Source organism: Perca fluviatilis, chromosome 10, assembly GCF_010015445.1.
Source record: "Perca fluviatilis chromosome 10, GENO_Pfluv_1.0, whole genome shotgun sequence".
Taxonomy (NCBI): domain Eukaryota; kingdom Metazoa; phylum Chordata; class Actinopteri; order Perciformes; family Percidae; genus Perca; species Perca fluviatilis.
Window position 1 is genome coordinate 34043893 of NC_053121.1, and position 8407 is coordinate 34052299.

Sequence of the window (8407 nt, forward strand, 5' to 3'; positions counted from 1 at the left end):
TATAAAAAATTTGATATTTTATGTAATGTTTTATTGAGCAGAAATACATTGTGGTGTTCTAGTCTATCCATTAGATCCTATATTTCTAAGAAGATTTGATGTATTCTGATAAAATTTCCAGTCTCTTCAGGATTTTGTGGCCTATTTTTTTAGATTGTTGCAGTTTGTTGCGGTTGCAATGAAGTTGTGAGAGACAGTGAAAATTGCAAAAAATAAGTGTTGATTTTATTTATTTTTTAAACATTTTGTGGTATAATCTTTTAACAAAAATAAAAGGAAACTTCGGGCCGAATAAAACTACTCTGGGCTGAGTTTTCCTAGTAACCTTACCAAAAAGGCTCAGGATGCTGCAAATGTTGGTATAATATACAGTCTATGGTATAATATGAAAAAGGCTGGTGGATTTAAGAAAAAAAAACTAATTATTGTATGAATCAAATTTGAACGTGTGTTAGTGGCTTGTTGATCTTTACATTGTTAGTTAATTTCCTATCCTATCCTGGCCTGGGACACATTCATACGGTTTGATAAACTTATCATTGCACTTACAATAACGAGTGTAGCTGTCCTCAATTAGGCTCCGGTTTTTCCTGCATCCACTGTGTGTGTTTGAGTTGATTGAAATTTAATTGAATTGAAAGCCTTTATTGTGATTGTACTTTACAATACAGCGAAATTAGGAGCGCTACTCCACTGGGTGCATACCATAAATAATCCTTACAGGACGTGTGTGTGTGTGTGTGTGTGTGTGTGTGTGTGTGTGTGTGTGTGTGTGTGTGTGTGTGTGTGTGTGTGTGTGTGTGTGTGTGTGTGTGTGTGTGTGTGTGTGTGTGTGTGTGTGTGTGTGTGTGTGTGTGTGTGTGTGTGTGTGTGTGTGTGTGTGTGTGTGTGTGTGTGTGTGTGTGTGTGTGTGTGTGTGTGTGTGTGTGTGTGTGTGTGTGTGTGTGTGTGTGTGTGTGTGTGTGTGTGTGTGTGTGTGTGTGTGTGTGTGTGTGTGTGTGTGCTGAGCAGCAGCCCCGCCCCCTGCAGAGAGCCGATGGGATTGAAACAGCCGCCGCTTATAGCAACTTTAGAGTGGGAAAAAAAAACATTACAGCGTACATTGATGTTAGAATGTACACAGGTTGGCAGGACGGTCTGAAATATTTTGCACAATTTTTTGTTTATATATTTTGCCCCCCCCTCCCTCTCTTTGCCACCCTACTTAAAGAATCCTCGAATTGCTTTACCTGACTTGTTATCAGGTGAATGCTAAAACCTAAATACATTTTCAAACTAATCTAGGTCACTCTACATGGACATCAACTAATGGTTGCAACCTAATACCACATTACGATTCACGAGCAAAAAAATTACAGTATATGCAGTAGGTGAATCATGAAAAGTTTCTTACTATCGTTATTATGCACATATTCATAACTTTATTTATAAAACATCTTTTATAAATTGCTCATAATTGAATGTGTACCTTCCTAATCCTCAACAGTAATATGGCGTCAACTCGACAAGTTGTGTACCAAAGTTTTCGCAGAATTTGAGTTGTCGTTCTGTCTTGATTCAGATTATTCTGACCCCACTTGAAAGCAACATTAGTAGCTTTATATCAAAAGTTCTTTTTAGAAGAAGTTTGAATTCACAACCAGCAACTGGCCAGAGTATTTGCTAAATTAATATTTGGTGCTTTTGGCTAAAATGTTGCAATTTGAAATATGCATTGGTTTGGAAAACCTGGTGTCTAGAAAGTAAATGAGAAACTTAATTTACCCCACATGCCCTTAAGCAAGACACCAAACCAATAAATGCTCATCTGCAGTGGGACAGCGGCTGCAGTTGTACTGGGCAGTTTACTCTGACTGTGATGAACAATATCTAGATCACTCAGCCAAACTCGGGTTCATAAACACAAGCTGTGATCAAAACCGTTCACTATCGCGGAAATAGTGCACTATATACTATATGTGGTTGCCATTTTGTAGTGGTGTTTGAATTCTCCGCGGTTAATTTCATTCACTCTGTAGTCCCCTGTAAAATATCCACAATGCACAGCTAATTTGAGTGTACATATGATGTACCCTACATTTTACTCCCGTATACCACAATGCAACGCGGTTGTGTTTTCCCATAGGAGAAGAAGAATGCACCCGCGAAAACATAAAGGAAAAGTGGAGCAGCCTTTCATTTTTAAACAGTGGAAATGTAGTATCGCTTTGCCAGACCCTCCTCCACAGCGCTCCGGAGGAGGGTCTGGCTAGTCCACACAGCATTCCGGGATGGGAAAAAAAAACGTGCTCTGGTTTATTGGCATTTCTGTGAACCAATCACAATTGTATTGGGCGGCGCTACGTGCTGGACGGAGCATCAAAAATGGCAAACTAGCCTCGGGAAGGAACTTGTTTTGGTGGAACATGTGTACGTTCAAAAGTTGTTTTAGTCGTGCAACAGAAAACTCAGTTTGGACAGATATTCTAGATAGCTGTCTGGATTTACCCTGCAGAGATCTGAATAGCAGTTAACCAGAGTCCTCATGAATCCACCGGAGTTTAAAATTCCAACACAAAGAAAGCGGAAGGAAACCTCTGGGTGAAAAGAGCGTGATCTGGCAGAATTTTCGGAGGCAACGGAACAAGTATTTCTGTTCAGTTTGTTTACATGATGCCAATGGCGCAACAATCCTTTCAGTGAGTTTCCGAAATCTCGTTTGGTCGTTCCCTATATATTCACTATGTAACAAACACTAGGGAAAATTTAGTGAATGAATGAGGGAATGGTTTCGAACAAGGGCTACAGTCAAGACCGTGTCGATACTCGCCAAAGTGTCCTTGAGCACCTTTATTGCACAGACGGCTCCGCCAAAACAAAATAAAATCATTACACCGTGTCCCTGGGAACAAACCCTTAATTACACTGTGTGCAGCTCAAGTGCCCTGCAGAAAACATCTTGAGTTGAAGAGAGGACTGCGGAGTTGGAGCTGCATCATTTCTAAACCAGTTTTACACATAATTACCTCTGCTCACAAGTACTGAAGGAGATTAACCTTTTCACCCTGTTTGTTTACAGAAAATCTCAAAATGAGCCAAACAGATTTTTCTGAAACTTGATGGACACCTCAACTATTGGCTCAGAGATCAGATTTCATGGTGAAATCTGTGATTTCCGTCATTTTAAGTAGAAAGCCAGTTGTTGTCCCAAGTGTTAGTAAAATTTATATGTCCACTCAGGGGCAAATTATACACAAACTCAAAGTCTTGAGCTTGGACAAATGCTCAGCATTAGATGTGTTTGTGCTCCACCTAATACCTTTTTTTTTTTTTTTTTTTTAAATTTTAAGGTTTTTGGGCTCCTTTTTAGCCTAATGCAAAATGTATGCTACACCAAAACCAGGTCTTCATGATGAAGGATGATGCATTGTCTATTGTTGTACCAATACTACATTCATCATTTGAATTTATTCTGCATCAACATTTAGATCCTAATGAGAGAAATGTTCCATGCAGAGAAAGTCGATGAGTAGAGTTCCCGGATTACCAACATAACTAATCACACAGGACTTCTTGTTTCGTTTTCTTTCTCAACTTATCTTCAGCGGAGGCAGATCTATGTGATGGAATTCCACCTATCCCACATACTGGGGCGTGACGTTGTATTGTGTTGTGTTCTCCTTTGGGGACAAGTTTGAAAATCTTGATTTAAAGGTGTGAGGTACATGCAGCTGTTTGATGACAAGATGTCTTTTGTCACTTTAACACCTGTAGCTTTCTTCATTTGGTCTGGACCAAGGAAAAGGAAAGTTGCTGCTTTGTATTATATATTATATTTCTGGATATTGTCATAATAACTCAACATTATTACTGGTGTTTTTTCTTCAATATACTTTATGAAAGATATATTCTTCATGGCCTCGGCTCACTTGCACTAAACTCCTATAACAATTTACACGTTTTACCTGTTAGGCTCACGTTTTAATGCCTTTGTTCCTCAAAACAATAACGACATGTGCATCCTGATCATAGTTCATTTATGAAATCCTAGTGCTCTGTCTATCCAGCCCAGCTGTCTTTCCTGTTAAATTTAGCCAAGAAAAAGGTGGATGTGAACCAGGTACAGAGCACTGCGAGTTTACGGTTGTTGTCAGCGGCGGTTGCAGATAGTTTTGCCATCCAAAGGTGACTGTCCTGTGGTGATGATAGTTTAAGCAACACGACTAGTTAAAGGTGCTGTAGGTAGGATGGTGAAGATCCAGGACTTAGCAAAACAATTTGAACATCGACAACTTCTCAGTCCCTCCCCCCTTTCCGCTAAATGCCAAAAACGGTCTCCTGAGCCCCTCCCCCTACAAGGGAGAATGAATGCGTGTGCATGAGCAGTGATTGACACGCAGTTAGACACCCCCTTTGGCCCTGATTGGTGTATCTGAACAGGGAGCGCACACACACACACACACACACACACACACACACACACACACACACACACACACACACACACACACACACACACACACACACACACACACCCCTATCTCCCAGGCCACCCACCCAACTTGAAAGATCCTGGAATCGCGTGATGAGTAGTTAAGATTAGAAAAAGGGCCTGCAATACAAAAGGTAGTCAGGCCCACAGACTCCTCTGACCATTGCATTTAATGGGTCGGCATCAAAGTTTACCAAAAGGACAACTGCCGTCTTCATTTACCGCACTGGTACAGACTGTTGTTACTACTTTTAATTTTCCTCACCAACATATTTCTTTACCTTTTTTTTCCCTCTGTTTAATTTCACCCATCCCTGACCACAGCGTTTCAAAGCATCTGCTGTTTGGCCCATCACACCACCCCAACCATTTCATCTTCTTCGCTTTTCCCAGTTACACAAATATTTTCATTCTTAGGAGCAATCATTTTCTCTAAAGAGCAGGGGGAAGGTATCACAGTTTGACAAAGGCCAGAGTTTCACATTTGATTGAGTGTCGGTAAGAAGAGACTTCCACTCAGAGGCCTTTCCCGTCTCCGCTGCAGCAGCTGAACTTGGTTTGACTTCTTCCAAATTTCAGATTTTTCAGAAGGATCTGATTGCTGCAGAAGTATTTTTGTGGCTAAATTCCTTCAAAAACACCATCTGTGCCGTGTAGGTGGCAGGAGGCAGGAGAATACATTGTTACATTTATAATTCTGCCATTTTCCCACTCGGAGAGAAGCTGATTGGGACGTCTGATGACTCAAATTTACATACTCTAGAAAGCCGCAGCGTGACGCCTCTCGCAGACTCCTGGCTTTATTCACTGCACCTTTTCACACAGTCGGCTCCTCTGTCTTCTTTATTTCACAATGTTTTAGCCTCCCTCTAGATATCTTCCACCTTCACTTACTGTAATCGCTTCAAAGTATTTAACGTCAGTTATAAAAACCCTACAAAAACATGTTTTGATCTTGTCCTTTTTGGATTTCTGTATTTCATTCTTTAAATCCTAGAGTAAAGTTTATAACTTTTAATTGAAAACATTAAAAATCTAGCTGGAACATGAAATGTCATTTAAAAAAACAATGGAAGCAATCCAATTTTCCTTAAAGGGAAAAGCGGCTAAGTGTATAAAACCAAAGCCGGCCCGAGGCATAAGCAAACTAAGTGGCTGCTTGGGGCCCCCTGGCCACCAGGGGGCCCCCAATCGAGTGTTGTTTTTTCCTCTTAACATTCGCCGACGGTCCCATCAGCTCCCGTAGTTCGGAATGGGCCCAGCCCTCCAGCCGCGCGTTTGCCATGGAGATACACAAACAACATGGCAGCGACAGCGGCTAATATGCGGCTCAACACATCTACTAAATGCCACTGATACGACCGAACTGTGACGGAGGTCTGTAGCGGCTTAAACAACTAGCAATCGCCGCTCTGTAGCATGGAGCTCCTCTTCAATGTTTTTTTTTACCGCTAGTTACTACGAAGGAGCTTGCTACAGGTATGCTACATTCAAGAGACCATGGGATGTTAATGTACGTTACTCAGCAACAGGTGAAAATAGGGGCAAGGTTGCGCGACTTAAGTCAAAATGAATTGAACTTTTACTGAGGAACGAGAAGTGAATTACCTGTATGTGTGAAAACAGCTTTATCTCACGCATCCGTTTAGTTGTTGTTGAATATATAGCATAATTATATAATTTGTTGAATATATAGCATAATATAATTTTGTCATTCTTTCACGGAGGGCAACCCCCCACCCCCAATACAATGGTAGGGAAAACACTCAAACCAATATATATTTACATAAAATTGGCATGAATAATCGTGTGTGTGTGTGTGTGTGTGTGTGTGTGTGTGTGTGTGTGTGTGTGTGTGTGTGTGTGTGTGTGTGTGTGAGATCTTGTCATTTATTTGTCATCTACAGATTGATTTTAAGTAGGGGGGGTAAATCGATTCATGAATCAGATTTTTTGTGAAAAAAATCAGGGATTTGTTTGAGGCCATATCGCCCAGCCCTACTTCCTACTAACCCAGAGTATGTCAGGCAGACCCACAGCTGACAATCATGCAGCTAAACTAATTGATGTGGTGGAGACTTGGGGACTGGGAAAGTTGCTGCATGTGTCAACAACAATGTACGCAACATTGTGGCTTTCAACTCTCCCAGACGGGTGGACTTGGTTAGTCGGCTGATTGTTAATGGTTACTACGGGCGGGCTATTGGTCAGGAAAAAACATCTAAATATGCATCCCTATTACTATAAATAGAGAACATAAAGTCCTGTGGGATTGAACGTGTCGTTTGACCAAGTAGTTGCGTGAAGTCACTACCTTAATAAATCAAAAAGCAAAACGCTATGAATCTGAACAAATTTAGGTATTGCCCTTCTCCAGCTGACCATCCCCAAAATGCACCAGAATACAGGTAATCACATCTACCAAATTCAAAATTTTCTAGGGGAGCACCCCCAGATCCCGCCTCGCCATTTGCACCCACTTTTGCACAAATAGAGTAGGGGGGGGGGGGAGGATAGTTCATAATCCATCACTGTATTAATACATAACCTCACTGTATTAATTTATAATGTAACATTATAGCATGACATTTGTGTCAATAATTGTCAAGCACAGGTGACTGCGTGGTGGGAGGGGGGCCCCAAAAGGCTCGGGCCGGCGCTGTGTAAAACCATAAATTATCACATAAATGACTAAAAAGCAGGTAACTTTAAAGTTGCTGTGAACAACGGGAGCATCATTTATTGAATGACATTGAATGAGCGCATTAGAGTTTAGAGAAAATAAATGTCCCACCTCATTTGTGTGCAGTGGTCTGCTAGCTGCATGTCGAATTTGCTGAGCAGAGCTTTCTTGTTTTAGTTTTTCATTGATTGTGTATTGGGGCAGGCCCATAGAGCAACAATAGCTACATTTATGGGAAATATGTTTATAAAAATAAATAAAATAAACCAGAATTATCCTTTTAAAATGATACAGAAGCTAAAAACAGAATTGGACAGACTGAGAGGACATTTGTTCATCTGATATTCCAGTTGGACCTCAGATTTTTGATCAAACAGGAGTGCATCTCCGTCTCGGCGACTAATCCCAGTTTTTGATTGTGGATTACAGTATAGTCAACGTTTACAGACATCTGAACAGGAACTCATCAAGGAGTTTACTTTATGAGACTTCTTGTAGAATAATGGTATGTGTCCATTGTCAGCGTCATTTCCACGCTTCTCATTCATTTCTATGGGAGCAGCCGTGCAATGCATTGTGGTACCGTCGCAGGGACATCGAAGAAGCGGGGCGTCGAGTCGCCGCCTCCTCATCTGGATAAAATTTAATCCAGAAGAGCGGCCGTCTCTGCTCTTTAAAAGCTGATGAAAATCTTTTAAACTGAACTTTGTCGATCTTAAATAAAGACAGATTCAGCAACTGCATGGCCGTTGCTGCACATTGCGGTGAACTATTTTTGTAAAATAAGAGATCACATTCCAAAAGAGCCGCCAATCAGAAATCAGACCGGATCAGACTTACCCACGTGACGCGTTTGTCCAATCAGGTGCAGCCATTGCGGTTGTAGGAGGGCCTAGCCGGTTTTCTTTGCTTGTCAGTGGTCATTGAAGAGAAACTGGGGGCGAGCCCACTAGCGTGCAATGCTGGGAAGCGGGGCAATCCCATCCATGAAAACAACGCGTATATGGACATGTACCATAAGAATGCAATGACTTGTATGCTTTTTGTAAAGTCCAATCACTCCAGAATATTTTTTTTGCGTTTCTTCAAACGGCTTATTTTTCATTTATACACCACAAGTCACTGCAGTTTGTTCTTTGAACATATTTTCCATAATAATGCCCATATTTTCACAGACTTAGCAGCTTTTCGGAAACTTTAGTACCTTCGTATCCAATTTTAAGTGTGTGCTACACATCTCAATCTCCGTGAAA